Source organism: Myotis yumanensis, unplaced genomic scaffold, assembly GCF_028538775.1.
Source record: "Myotis yumanensis isolate MYYU_CA2020_CCGP unplaced genomic scaffold, mMyoYum1.0.hap1 SCAF_4, whole genome shotgun sequence".
Classification (NCBI taxonomy): Eukaryota; Metazoa; Chordata; class Mammalia; order Chiroptera; family Vespertilionidae; genus Myotis; species Myotis yumanensis.
The window spans coordinates 86,657,077-86,671,938 of record NW_027223755.1 but is presented as its reverse complement, the minus strand read 5'-3'; the positions used below and the strand labels follow the sequence as shown (position 1 = coordinate 86,671,938).

Genomic DNA, 14,862 nt, shown 5'->3' with positions numbered 1-14,862 from the left:
CCCCTAATGGGGATCAAGCTCGCAACCCGGGCATGTGCTCTTGGCCAGAATTGAACTCGGACCTTTCAGTCCGCAGGCCGACGCTCTATCAATTGAGCCAAACTGGCTAGGGTAGCATATAGTATATGTTTAAATATGAAGTTATTTTTCCTGAATTTGTAGAACTAAGTTTCCTATCTGATCAGGATCTCAACCTCAGAATATCCAAATGTGATGTCTTTTCCTACAGACATTTGGCCCTTCTTACATTGTGTTCTCCTATCGTGTACTTACTTTCCTATTTGTTTAGACCTTAAGTAAACTTCTGGTACTTCTTTTCCATTAACCTCACATCTCAGTAGTTTGTATTTTCTGTTAGTTCTACCTCGTTGGTTCGATCCTGCAGTTTGTCATACTGTACTAAAATCTGACTGAAAGTAAGAATTCCTGTTGAGGCTTAAAAAAATTAAAAATTTCTGTTTCTACTAGGATTTGATAATCTGCATTTCAAACAACTCAGGTGACTCAATATGCAGCCAGTTATGGGAGTCACTGACCCAGAAAACCTTCCTTTCTCTCCTCTGCCCAGCATGCATTTCCAGAGGCATTGTTCATGACATTCCCCAGGAGTGCTGCACTTCCCTACTTATGTTGTCATCCCTGAGAATGTGCCCAGCAGCCTTTCAGAGCCTAGAATGTTCTTTCTTTCCAATACTTTGATGTGTAGAAATTTTTGCAACCTTCAAGTCTCAGCTTCATTACTACCTCTACCATGTGAAGCCTTTTCCAATTGCAATTAACTGCCCCTTTCTCTCTTCCTGAGTTTTATATCTATAAAAGCACTTCATTTCTCCTGTTTTATTCTGCCTTCTTTCCCCAACTAGATGAGTTACTCATGTCTGAGTCCCACATGATGTCTAGCACAGCGTATTTTATGGTATTTAAGAAATGTTTTTTAAATGAGCGAATTTGTGGAAACTCACCAGAGCTGATTAAATTTTTTTTCCAATTTTATGCTGGAGAATTTAAGTCAATGCTTTTTTGGGGCAATTAATAGTGACATTATTTAAGAAATGCAAAATTGGCATTACTTTGGTTTCTAATCTGTCTTAGGTTATTTATAAAGCTAGTAGTTCTGGTGCTTCTTGGGTTCCTAAAATTTCTGTCTTTGGACTTCACCTTCAGCCATATTCTCTTCACTTGTTGCTGAGACAACAAGTAGGAGGTACATAGCATAAAAGTCAGAATGGATTTAGGTGGGAGTAAACAGCAGGAGCTGGCAATGTCAGACACATCTAAGACTGTTATTTAACTGTATTCTGAGTCAGTGTTGGAAGGTGAGGAGGAGGCATTAGTAGGTAAAATGGCTTAATAGCTTGTTTTTTCTCCTTTGGCCATATTTCCTACAAAGTGAATTCTTTTCTTGAAGTTATAAGCCTCTATATGTCAACTCAAGTGCTCTGGGTTGACTCACTGATAGTAAGAAATAATTTGAAATTTTACAGTATTTTCTAACCTATGAGCTTCTTATATATTATTATTGTTTCTATGTAATTTAGGCTATTTAAACTTCCTGCAGATTAGGGCATTTTGTAACCATTAAGAGTTTATATTTCTCATACTTGTATTGTTTTTGTTGTCATTTAAGAAAGATTTATGGCAGGAAGTTGCTCTTTAAATGAAAAGTTGTCTTGAAATTAGTTTAAGTGATGTTACTGCCTTTTAAAAAAATATATATTTTTTATTGATTTCAGAGAGGAAGGGAGAGAGAAAGAGAGATAGAAACATCAATAATAAGAGAGAATCATTGATTGGTTGCCTCCTACATGCCCCTACTGGGGATTAAACCTGCAACCCGAGCATGTGCCCTGACTGGGAATCGAACCGTGACCTCCTGGTCACGTGCGGGCGCACATGTACAGTGTGATTGAAACTTCGTGGCCCATGCGCAGAAGTCGGTATTTTGTGGAAGAGCCACACTCAAGGGGCCAAAGAGCCGCATGTGGTTCACGAGCTGCAGTTTGCTGACCACTGGTATAGTAGATACTATCACAAAAGATCTGTTTTACTGTTGTTTAACACTTAAAAATAAAACTTGTATGCTGTAACTATATTAGGTAGGTCAAACATATTACTAATATAATCTGATATTTCATTTTTTTTTTAAAAGTGCTGTTCCAGATATTTTAATTAGAACATCTATACTGTTTTGTTACTTGTTTAGTCGTTTCGTATACCTGAGCAAGGAGAGGCATTTGAAGAGAATTTCTTGAACTTTATAAAGAAAGAATTTTGATTTGTCTCAAGTGTATTTATGAGCTAGTGCAACCCAAAGTAGAAGGTAGCATTTTTTGTGTTTTTACTCGTAGAAAATATGATGTTTATTTTTCCAGATCTTTATCCTTTGTCAAAATGTTTCTTTTCAAATATGAGGCCAGAAATCTGTTGGTACTTGAGTATGTGGGGCTCAAAAGCAATTTCTTCTAGATAACAGCAAAAAAAATGTGATGTGTTAGCTTTAATTTCCGTTCACAACAGCTATTTGTCATACAGTTCTGTTTTTAAAAAAGAGAAATCCATCTTGTACAAGACAACACTGCCTACCTTTGCCAGTAGACTTTTATCAGCAGTGTGACCAGATGTGTTTCTGTTGGCCCATTATTAGCCCAAATTGAAGATCTAGTAGGAAATTGAAGTAATTAATCCTTTTTCATGTTTAAGCAATAAAATCAATATTCTTGAAATCTAATTTTTGAAAATAAAAAAGACAAAAATAATTCCCTGTCTTATACACGCTTGGATATCAAAACTGAACATTAGCCCTCTTTCTACAGATGTGAGCATGCTCTGACCTGACATTATTGGAGTAACATGCCATTGTTGTATGTTAATGAGATCGCTCTGTATCTAATATTTCAATAGACCAATGTATCCATGTGGCCCACAATTTTCAGATTAAAAAAACATTTACTATTAAACCTTATTATAAAAATATCTGTATATATAAAAGGCTAATATGCTAAATGTCCGACCATTCAACCATTCTACCGGTAGCTATGACACGCACTGACCACCGGGGCAGACGCTCAAAGCACAGGCATAGGAACATGGAACAGACTGATGAATCTCAGGGGGAAGGGGGTGGAGAGCAGGAAGAGATTAACCAAAGACCTGATATGCATACTAGAGGCCCGGTGCATGGATTCGTGCACCAGTGGGGTCCCTTAGCCTGGCCTGCAGGGATCGGGCCGAATCCATGCACCAGGCCTCTGACATTCCCCGAGGGGTCCTGGATTGTGAGGGGGTGCAGGCCAGCTCGAGGGACCCCACTGTTGCATGAATTCATGCACCAGGCCTCTAGTTCTGATTATAAAAATATTACATGTTCATTATAGAAACTTTGGGGAAGTAAAGAGAAATGTAAAGGAGCAAGGAAAGAAATTACCTATAATTCAAGGACCTTGAGATGTTTTGAAGTACTATTTAATCCTTTTTTGGAGGTAATGAGGACAGGAGTGCTTTTTTACATATGATTCAATTTTATATGCTTCTTATTTTTGTTAATGTTGGGACATATGCATTTTATCATGCTATTAAAATTTCTCCATGACCTTCATGTTAAAGATAGCTTAGTCTTTCATCTTAGTCACTGTGAGATGTGTGTGTGTGTGTGTGTGTGTGTGTGTGTGTGTGTCTGCCCCCCTGGTTCCTAACACAGAGCCACTAAGACCCTTGTAAATTTCTAAGTGATGAGAGTACCAGGAGCATCGTTTGTTTCAATGAGATAGCTCTGGGTGGGCTCCTATATGGTTGTTGGATGGGGATCAGTCACCAGAAAGACCAAGCCAAGATTAGAAGCTTGAAATTTTCAGTCTCTCCTTCCCCACTTCTCTAGAGAGAGGAGAGTGATTGGAAATTTAAGTTAATGATCCATCATGCCTACATGGTGAAGTCTCCATAAAACTCCCAAGGATTCAGGCAGTTTCTGGGCTGCTGAACATATAGAGGTGCTGGGAAGGGGCATGGAAGCTCCTCAGTCCTTGCCACATATATACGTTGCCCTACACATCTCATCCATCTGGATGTTAATCTGTACCCTTTATCATATTCTTTTATAATAAACTGATAGACAGTAAGTAAACTGTTTACTTGAATTCTGTGAGCCACTCTAGCAAATTAATTGAAGCCAAGGTGGGGATTGTGGGAACCTCCAGCTGAACAGCTTCTGCACAGGTGACAACCTGGACTTGTAATTGTCATCTAAAGTGCGGTGGGAGCAGTCTTGTGGACTGAGTCCTTAACCTGTGGGATCCGACACTGTCTCCAGATAGTGCCAGGATTGAGTTAAATGGTAGGATACCCAGTGGGTGTCACACAATTGCTTGGTGTGGGAAAAGCCCCCACACAACTAGGTTCAGAAGTGTTGTGAATGTGATAGCAGTGCGAGAGTAAAGGAGAAACACAAGAGAGAAGGCGAGTTTTTTCCTACTCATTAGCTTCACAGAAACATCAGAGACCTAGGTTCCTGTCTTTCTCCTGACAGTCAACATATGACTTTCATCCTGATGTTTACTTCCTGGTTCAGAACATTTGCTAGAGCTCCAGCCATTATGTTGGCATTACAGCTTTCATTTTGAGCACACAGTACAAGGATGGGTACAAGAAAGGCACTCTTCTTTTTAAGATGATTTTCATAACACTTCCATTTACCTCTTATTGGCCAGAACTGAGTCTCTTAGTCACATCCTGCTGAGGAAGGCTAGGAAATGTAATATTTCTGCTGAGTGTACTGTTGTCACTACATAGTTTAGGCATTCTGCTAATGAGGAAGAAGGGGAAAATAAGTACTGGAAGGCAACTAGCAATCTCCCATCAGTGAACTAAGCATTAAATTCAAACGTTAGGTAACAGCAAAATAAACCTATTAGGAAGAAGGAAATAATCAAGATAAAAGAAGAAATTAATTAATTGGTGGTGAGGGAAATTCAAATATTGTACATATAGAAAGTTATTGATGCTCATTACCAAAGTAATCTCAACGGTTTGGTGGAGATGGAAGGCAGATTGCATAATGCTTGTAAGAAGAACAAAGAACAAATGGTATCTTAGGAGACAAGACAGGAGCCTTTGGGGTTTGTTTGGGGGATGTTGGTTGCTTGATTTGAAGTGTAGGAGGTTTGAACATGAACATGTAGGTAGAAAGGAAGATGTAAGAGATAGTTGATCTTTTTGTATCTTAGAGGTATGTTTTATTCCTTATTCCTAATTTCTAGAGTAATGGTTTCATTAGTGCCTCGGAATTCTTTTTTTTTTTTTTTGGCCTCGGGATTCTTTATACTCATCCAGCACAATGTTTTTAGTAAGATTAAAAGGAATTAGTGGTAGTGTAGACACCAACTTGGAACTACAGTCACTTAACAAGGCCTATTTGAAAGGTAGAGTTATTCCTAGTGATCTATGTACATAGATTTTCATCTGGCAGAAGGTTGGGAGGGACACTCTAAGGGACCCAGGTAGTTTGAACAGACGTTTTAAAAAATGACCATTACTTCCCATTTCTTTTTAGTGCTGCTTACTTTGAAATTTTAAATAGCATTAAAGCAAAATTTCTATGCTTATCAAAAGTGCTTTGGGGTTAAAAATGATTGAGACCCATTGCCACAAATTGATACCAAGAAAGTCTTCATTCTCCCATCAAGAGACCAATGGGCCTTTTTGTCTGCCACGCCATAGATTTCATCCTCTTCAATTTCTTCCAAATGGAATCATTCAAGGCCATTCATCTCAAGGCTTATCTTTAAAATTTTAGCTTAGGTATTGCCATTTTGGAGATTAGAATTGAACCTTTTTATGAGAATCACTGTGTTTGATTTATGAAGCGAGTTTGGAAGAAAGGGACATTGCAAAGAATGGTCAGAAGCTAATTTCTTTTGCTTATTGAACCCAGAAAGAAGGCAGCACTTTCTCAAATTGACATTTGAAGGCCCTTATTAGTGCATTAGGGAAATGAGATTGTGGAAACTATGACTTCTATTTGATTTATGGCAACGTGAAGGTAATTTGCTCCTCTGACATGGTCCATAAGAAGCTAGTATATGTGGCATCATTTGCCACCTTTATAGGAATAAAAAAAGTATGCCATTAGTTCATTCATAGTCTGAGATATTGGATTGAGATACATATTATTTATATTCAATCATTTGCACTTTCACTTCATCCAGCCACACAGTGGGTAAAAAAGGTGTTTTACCTTTGACAAGTTGGAAATGTTAAAAATCATGTAAATGGAATTTGAGTAACCCTTGGAGTATATTAGCTTTATTTCCATCAGTTTTAGAGTTTTTATGATGAGATAACTTCTAGATTTGGAGATTGTTAAAATAAAGTGCCCCCCCCCCCCAACAACCCAAACAAACACAAACCTCTAGGCCTGTATTAAAAATGTGAGTGGGGGTGGAGGGATATATTGGTTATCTTCCTCTGAACTCGTATCTTAAGATGTTGGGAGGCTCAGTTCAGCAACTGAAGGAAGCCTTCGTTTTATATTACCATAAGGAGCATTTTTATTTTTTCCTATTCCTGGCTCATGATGGAAAAATTGCCATATTTTGACTTATGTACTTTGAACATATCTGGTAGTCACTGAAGACACTGGAGAATCCTGCAGTTGTAGGTCCACTTGTATACTTAGAACCCCATTCAAGTGCATCTTCCCCATTTTCCCCAAGGGAAAGGCAGTGATTATTTTTGGACTCCTGGTTGCCAGTTTCTAGGGGTGGTAGGTGGTAGGGACTAAGGACAGAAGCCTGGAGACCACATTATTTTCCAGAATTTAATTCTTTATAAAAATCTCTGAGAGGAAAGTAGAGAAATACAGCCCACAAAACCATATCCCACTCATCTTTTTAGATGGTCCCAGTTAGTGGAGTTGCATGAGAGAGAGAGAGAGAGAGAGAGAGAGAGAGAGAGAGAGAGAGAGAGAGAGAGAGAGAAGCATCTATGTGAGAGCGAAACATCCATTGGCTGCCCCCTGTCGAAGCTCACAACCTGGGCATGTGCCCTGACTATAGAATTGAACTGGCAGCCTTTTGATGCACTGGATGATGCCCAACCAAGTGAGCCAAAATGGAGTTGTATTTTGAATACAGTGGCTTCTTTACCATAGGTAAAGATTATATTCTAAAAATTCTTGTAGTAGAAAAAGTCAAGTTTGAAGAATTTAGTGCTTAAAGGAAAATTTAGATTGAAGTCGGGAATTTTAGTGAATCAGAGAAATCCCTTCTAAATACTGTGCTCATTAAATAAATACTGTGTTCATTAAATAAAAGGACAAAGGAAGTCATTGAACAGAGAATATTGATAACATCTTACAAATCTTTAATTAGTAACGAGTACTGTTCAAACTCTCCTCCTGTGGTTTCTAAGGACATTGCACTCTTCTCATTTTCTTTCTTGTTCTTTGCCGCCTTCTCCTCCTTTAAGCTTCTTCTTCCATCCTCTCAATGGAAGTGTTTCCCAAGTTTTAGTCCTCAGGTTTCATTCTTGATCTTATGATTCTGCTTGAGTACATTTTTCTTTCCTCTCCCTCTTCCTTCAGCCCTTCCGTTTCCCCTCCTGAATTCTGTTTCCTGTTTTCTAACTGAATGTGTCTCCTAGACACACTCACGGGTTGGTGGTTTTGTTGGCACCTTGGAATCTAAATGAGTGACACTTGTTACCAAGCAAGGGGTCACTGCACAAAGTGTGTAGGAACATACTATAGTCTTGGTTTTTGAGAAAAGAAAAAGCTTTTATTGTGAAGTTCACAGGCATGGAAATAGGAGGCAAGACTCAAATCTGTCTACCCCACCGAGGATTTGGAGTTACATTTAAAGAAGATGCGGGAAGTTATGCATATGCTATAGAGTTCCGTTATTTCAGCATGAAGAGAGCTCAGTGCATAGGCACGAGGGGATCATGGTGTTTCGTGCGTCCCATGTTTGAATTTGTGGGGGGAGGGTGTTTAGTATGTAGTACTAGTACAGGGTGGCTTTCTACCCGATGACATTGAAATGTTATTCTAGGACAAATTCTTACTCTGCATGACTGACTGTCCGGCTGCTTGATTTGTGGCGTTGTTCTGTTATCTCTGAAAAACAACTTAGTGTCTCCTTAGGACAGCGGTTCTCAACCTGTGGGTCGAGACCCCTTTGGGGGTCGAACGACCCTTTCACAGGGGTCGCCTAAGACCAGCGGAAAACACATATATAATCACATATTGTTTTTGTGATTAATCACTATGCTTTAATTATGTTCAATTTGTAACAATGAAATTGGGGGTCACCACAACATGAGGAACTGTATTAAAGGGTCGCGGCATTAGGAAGGTTGAGAACCACTGCCTTAGGAAGAGGACAGGGCCAGTTTAGACTGGTTCTGCAGTCTCACTGAGCTGCCTTCGCAGGCTTGCTCTCCTCCTCTCCCTGCTCCTATCGGCCCTGCTATTCTCTAACAACTCTTTCCCAGGAAGAATTCACTTTTACTTTTAATTCACACTCTTCATAGTTGCTAGATGATGTTTGTCTTCTGTTTCTTGGGTTCTCCCCTTATTATAAAAGCAATACATGCTGAATGCTCTTTTAACCTTATGTGTATGTGTGTGTATATGTGTATATATATATATATATATATATATATATATATATATATATTTATAGGCATCATACTGTATATGTTTTATAATCTGTTGTTTTAAGAAAAGAATTACTTTGTTAAATTTACTCTCATATAAAGTACAGAAGTATAAAAACTAAAACTGCCCTGTTTGAGCCCCTACCCCCTTTCCCCGTAAATGTTACTTCCCAAAAGGATCTCTGTTTACTTTAGGAATTACCTTCATTGACATGTTTCTTTTATGTAAACTATACTTGAATTCAACTATACCCCTACTTTTGCCCACCCCTGTACTGCACAGGTTGCTTTTTTTGTTTATCAATATACTAGAGGCCCAATGCACGAAATTCATGCAAGGGGCTCGGCCCTCACAGCTGTGGCGGCTTGCCTCGGCCCTCGCAGCCCCAGCTTCGTCCAGAAGGTCATCCAGAAGGACGTCCGGAAGGATGTCTGGAAGGTCGTTTGGCTGTCTGGCCTAATTAGCATATTATGCTTTTATTATTATAGATTTTGTACTTCTTTCTGTTTGAATACAAATAACTTTACCTCATTCTTTTAAATAGCTGCACCTTATATTATGGTTATTTCATCATTTATTTAAGCATTTCCTGATTGATAGTTCCATTTGTTTATTATAAATGTTGAACATGTTTTAATTTTTTAAATGAACTTGTATTTTAGAACACTTTTAGGTTTATAGGAAAATTGCAAAGACAGTACAGAGAGTTCCTTCCCCCTCCTGTTTTCCTCTATTATTAACATTCTACATTTCTGTGGTATGTTTGTTTTAATTAATGAACCAATGTTGATGCATTAAATTCATACTTCATTCAGATTTTGTTTTTCTGTTCTAGGGTCCCTTCCAGGGTGCCACATTACATTCAGTAGTCTCGTCTCGGTAGGCTTCTCTTGGCGGTTCTTTTTCCCAACTTCCCTTGTTTTTGATGCCTTGACAGTTTTGAGGAATACTGGTCAGGTACTTTGTAGAATATCTCTCACCTGGGATTTGTCTGATGTTTTTCTCATGATTTTACTGTGGTCATGGGTTTTGGGGAAGAAGACCACAGAGCTTAAGTTTGTATACATTAAGGTTCTCATTGTCCGGTAAAGTTCTCTGGTTTTGATTAGTGCATAGTGCCTTGTATCTACTATGATAGTAGCATATAAAACAGTTTCACTGCCCTAAAAAATCTCTTGTGCATCACCTGTTCAAGTTTCCACATCTCCGCCCAAATCCCTGGCAACCACTGACCGTTTTACTCTCTATAGTTTTGCATTTTCCAGTATGTCCTATTATTGGAATCCTGTAGCATTTTCAGACTCTTTTTTTCTGCTTACATATATGCATTTAAGGTTCCATGTCTTTTCATGGCTTGATACCTCATTTCTTTTTGTCACCAATAATAATTGTATGAGTGGAACACAGATTATCTGTTTGCTTGCGGAAGGACATTTTGGTTGCTTCCAGTTTTGAGTGATTGTGAGTATAGCTGCCGTAAACATTTGTGTGCAGGCTTTTGGGTGAATGTAAGTTACAAGTTGGTTGAGTAAATACAACACAGCCATTGCTGTGTTGATGATAAGTCTATGTTTAACTTTATAACAAACTGTTTTTAAAAGTGGATGTAGTATTTTGCATTTCCCCTAGCAGTGGAGAGTTCCTGTTGTACTGCATCCTCATCAGCATTTTGTATTGTTAGTTGTTTAGTTTCATCCATTCTGACAGTCACACAGTGCCATCTTGTTTTAATGTGCAGTTCTCTAATGGTAAATGATGTTGAGCATCTTTTAATATGCATATTTGCCATCCGTGTATTTTTTTTCTTGAGTTGTGTGTTCAGACCTTTTGCCCATTTCTTAATTGGTTTCTTTTTTAATTGTTGACTTTCAAGAGTTCTTTGTATCTTTTGGATATAAAATCTTTATCAGATGTATGTTTTGCAAATATTTTCTCTCTTTATATTCTCTCTTTCTTTCCCTTTATTTTATTTTATTTTTTCATCAGCATTTATCCTCTATATACCCTCTTCTACTTCCACCCATCCTCCCCCCTCCTGCAGTCACCACACTGTTGTCCATGTCAATGAATTCTTTCTTTTTTTGTGTATCTTATATTCTCTTAACAGTATCTTTCTCAGAACAGAAGTTTTTAGTATTAATAAAGTCAAACATATCAGTTTTTTTTCTTTCATGAATTATGCTTTTGTTATTGGATCTATGAACTTATTTCCAAGTTCACTTAGATTTTCTTTTGTGTTTTCTTCTAGAAGTTTTATAGTTTTGTACTTTACATTTAGGTTTATAATTTCTTTTAGTTAATTTTTGTAAGAGGTGTAAGATCTGTATCTAGGTTTGTTTGTTTATTTAATACTAGAGTCCTGGTGCATGAAAATCGTGCACTGGGGTGGGGGGGGGGTCCCTCAGCCTGGCCTGTGCCCTCTCACTGTTCAGGACCTCTCGGGGGATGTCCGCCTGCCGGCTTAGGCCCGCTCCCCCTGGGGATCAGCCTAAGCCAGCAGTCAGACATCCCTCTCGTAGTCTGGGGCTCTTGCAGTCCAGGACCCCTTGCTCCTTACCGCCCGCCTGCAGCAGAGGCGGGAAAGGCTCCCGCCACTGCCACTGCGCTCACCAGCTGTAAACCTGGCTCCCCCCCCCTCCCCCGTGGGAGGACACTGACCACCAGGGGGCAGCTCCTGTGTTGAGCGCCTGCCCCCTGATGGTTAGTGTGTGACATAGCGACTGGTTGTTCCGCCATTTGGTCAATTTGCATATTAGGGTTTTATTATATAGGATGATGTCCAAAGGTTCTACCACCATTTTGTTGAAAAAGACAAAATGTTGAATTGCCTTTACTCCTTTGTCAAAGACCAGTTGACAGTATTTATATGGTGCATTTCTTGGCTATTCCATTCATCTAAACATCTTCTTTCACCAATATTTTGTCTTAATTACTATAGCTTTATTATAAGCCCTGAAAATCGGTAATGTGAATCCTCCAACTTTGTTCTTCTACAGTATAGTATTGGCTATTGTAAGTCTGTAACCATTCCATATAAACCTTACAGTCAGTTTGTCCCTTATCTACAAACTAGTTTGCTGAGATTGTATTGAATCTGTAGATCAAGTTGGGAAGAAGTGACATCTCAACAGTATTGAGTCTTCCAATTCATGAACATGCAATATTTCTTAATTATTTAGATTTTCTTTAATGAGAGCTATATCATTTTTTTTAACATATAGAACTTACACATAGTTTTGTTAGATTATATATGAGTATTTTATTTTTTGGTGTTATTGTATGGTGTTTAAAAAAATAGTTTTGTTTATTAACCTTGTATCCTGATCTTGCTGTACTCACAAAATAGTTCTAGAAGTTCTTTTGTCATTTTTTTGAGATTTCCTATATATCATGTCATTTGCAAAGAAAAACAGCTTTATTTCTTTTTTCCAACTTTTATACTTTTTTTTTCTTTTCTTGTCTGTTGTACTAGTTAAATCTTCTGGGTACCATGTTCAATAGGAGTGGTAAGAGGGGGCATCCTTGCCTAATTCCCAATCTGAGGGAGAAAGTATTCAGTTTTTCACAATTAAGTGTGATATTAGCTGAGGATTTTCTATAAGTATTTTTTTTATAATGTTAAGGAAATTCCTCTAATTCCTAGTTTGCCGAGAAATTTATCATGAAGAAGTGTTGGCATTTGTCAAATGCTTTTCTGCATCAATTCATATGATGATATGAGACATGATTTTTCTACACTAGTCTATTGATATGTGATGTTGAGTAATTTTTTGAATATTGAACCAGTTTTGAATACCTGTAATAAATCTCAACTGGTGAGCACATTTATATTATTTTTATACATCATTGGATTCAATTTATTTATAAATTGAGGATTTAAAGAAAATCTATGCTTATGAAAGATATATTTTTTCTTTTTTAAAATGCCTTTATCTGGTTTTGGCATTAGAGTAATGTTAGCCTCAGAGAGTGAGTTGAGATGTATTACCTCTGCTTCTGTTATCTGGAAGAGATTGTGGTAGATTGATGTCATTTATTTTTTAAATGTTTGGTAGAACCCATCTGGGTTTGCTGCTTTCTGTTTTGGGAGGTTATTAACTATTGATTCAATTTCATATATATCCATCCAGATGAAATGTTTCTTCTTGTGTGTATTTTGTCTTTAAGGAATTTGGTTTTTTTTCACCTATGTTTTCAAAATTTGTTGGCATAGTGTTGTTTTTAGTATTCCTTTATTATCATTTTATTCAGGAATCAGTAGTGATGAGATCCCTCTTTTTATTTTTAATATTGATAAATTATATCTTCTCTCTTTTTTCTTGGTTAGCCTCAGTAGAGGTTTGTCAATTTGATTTTTTTTCTTCAAAGAACAAGGTTTTGATTTTGTTGATTTTTCTCTGTTGGTTTTCTGTTACTTTCAGCTCTAATTTTTATTATTATTTTCTTTTACTTGGTATAGGCTTAAATTGCTCTTGTTCTCTACTTCCCTAAAGTAGAAGCTTATTTAGGTTATTGATTTTTTTCACTGAGAACTATATTGCGATCCTTTGTGTAAGTACTCTATTACATCAAGTTTAATTGGCGCATAGTCAGTCATAAAGTGGATTTGACATTATTTTCTTAACTTGTCTATTGTTTAATATCATTGTGAAAACCTATGCATATCTTTGCTCACATTTTTGATGAATTACTTAGAATTAATTCTGGAAGGGAAGTTCTTGAAGAGATTACAATTGTAGTAATTCACCAAGCTGTTCATTTAAGGTCTGTGCACTTTTCTGTGTATATGATATCCTCTAATAATAAATCCTATTTAAAAAAACCTTTATGCAAAGTGCTGGGGGAGGCATTCAAATTTTAAAGGTCCTCATATATATTATATACACAAGTATTCATGGATAAAATGATATTGTTTGTTATTTAACTTGAAATATTCCAATGTCTTCCCTACACCAAAAAAAAAAAGTAGGAAGATGGATAAAATAAGAAATGTAGAATGCTGACAGCTGTCAAAGCTAAAATTATGGTTACACAGGAATTATTTCTTTTCTTGGGTGTTTTAAAAATTTATAATAAGTAGTTAAAAATATATAGTTATGAGTTAGAATTGTGTTGCTTCTAATTAGACAGCTTTCAATGTTACACATTCTGGATAATGTTAGTTTATCCCAGGACTACAGCTCTTCATTTCAATTATTTATCTTGATAGTTGCAGCTGAAGATGAATTTGAGTTGAGGTTATGTCAAAACAAGGTAAAATGGTCTTCTAAAATATGGCACCAAGTTATTAGTAATCAAAGAAATGCAAAGTGAAGCAGTAATGAGGTACCACTTTGGCTTATCTAATTGGCACAGATTTTTTTTTTTGTAATAGCAATATTCAGTGCTGCCTAGAGTTAGCAAGAAAGACATACTAATTCACTGATGGCAAAAGCATAATTCAGTACAAACATTTTAGAAAGTAACATGGCAACATGATTAAAGAATCTAAAAAATATTCAAATCTATTGACCCAATAATTGTTTTTGGAAAAATTTAACCTTTGGAAATAATTAAAATTGTGGACAAATACTGATGAATAAGAATGCTTGTTCCAGCTTTATTTATAATAATGATATATTGTAAGGTCTCAAGATGTTTAATCCCAAGAAATGGCTACATGATTTATGATATCACTATTAAACTAGCACTGAAGATGACATTTCAAAACAGTGATGTGCAGTCCAACACAGCAAAGGAACACATTCCTAACAAAAGAAGAGTTCATGCAGATGAGATTCTCAGAGAGGAGTACAGAGGAGGAAGGGGAGGTGGTTTTTGTTTGCTTGCTTCCTTGTTCCCATGGAGAATAACTATTTTAGAAGAAATTTAATGATGAAAGGTAATTTTAATAGCGTTACATTTTTAAAAAGCTAAAAACAAAATTGTACATGCATTATAGTATTAATGGCACACACACACACACATATATATATACAGAAAAAAAGGCTTGCAAGGAAATACAACAAAAACTGTGGGATCAGAAAAAAAATATATACATACACATGCATCTTTTAATTTTTTTGACTCTTGAGATGAGATTGGATCAGTTTATCAGTCACTTGACATGTCTGATCTCAACTATACATCATTGCAGGTGCCTTAAACAAAATTCTCCTGCTCAAAGACCAGAAACTTAGTAAAGGAAGTGGGAAAATATTTGCCTAAGGTTA

General features: G+C 36.9%; 1 protein-coding gene across 1 annotated transcript in view; it reads left to right on the top strand.

Annotated features, from left to right (window-relative positions):
• LOC139008990 (S-adenosyl-L-methionine-dependent tRNA 4-demethylwyosine synthase TYW1) overlaps positions 1-14,862 on the top strand; it is a 130,234-nt gene that overhangs the window by 95,772 nt on the left and 19,600 nt on the right. The window lies entirely within an intron of this gene.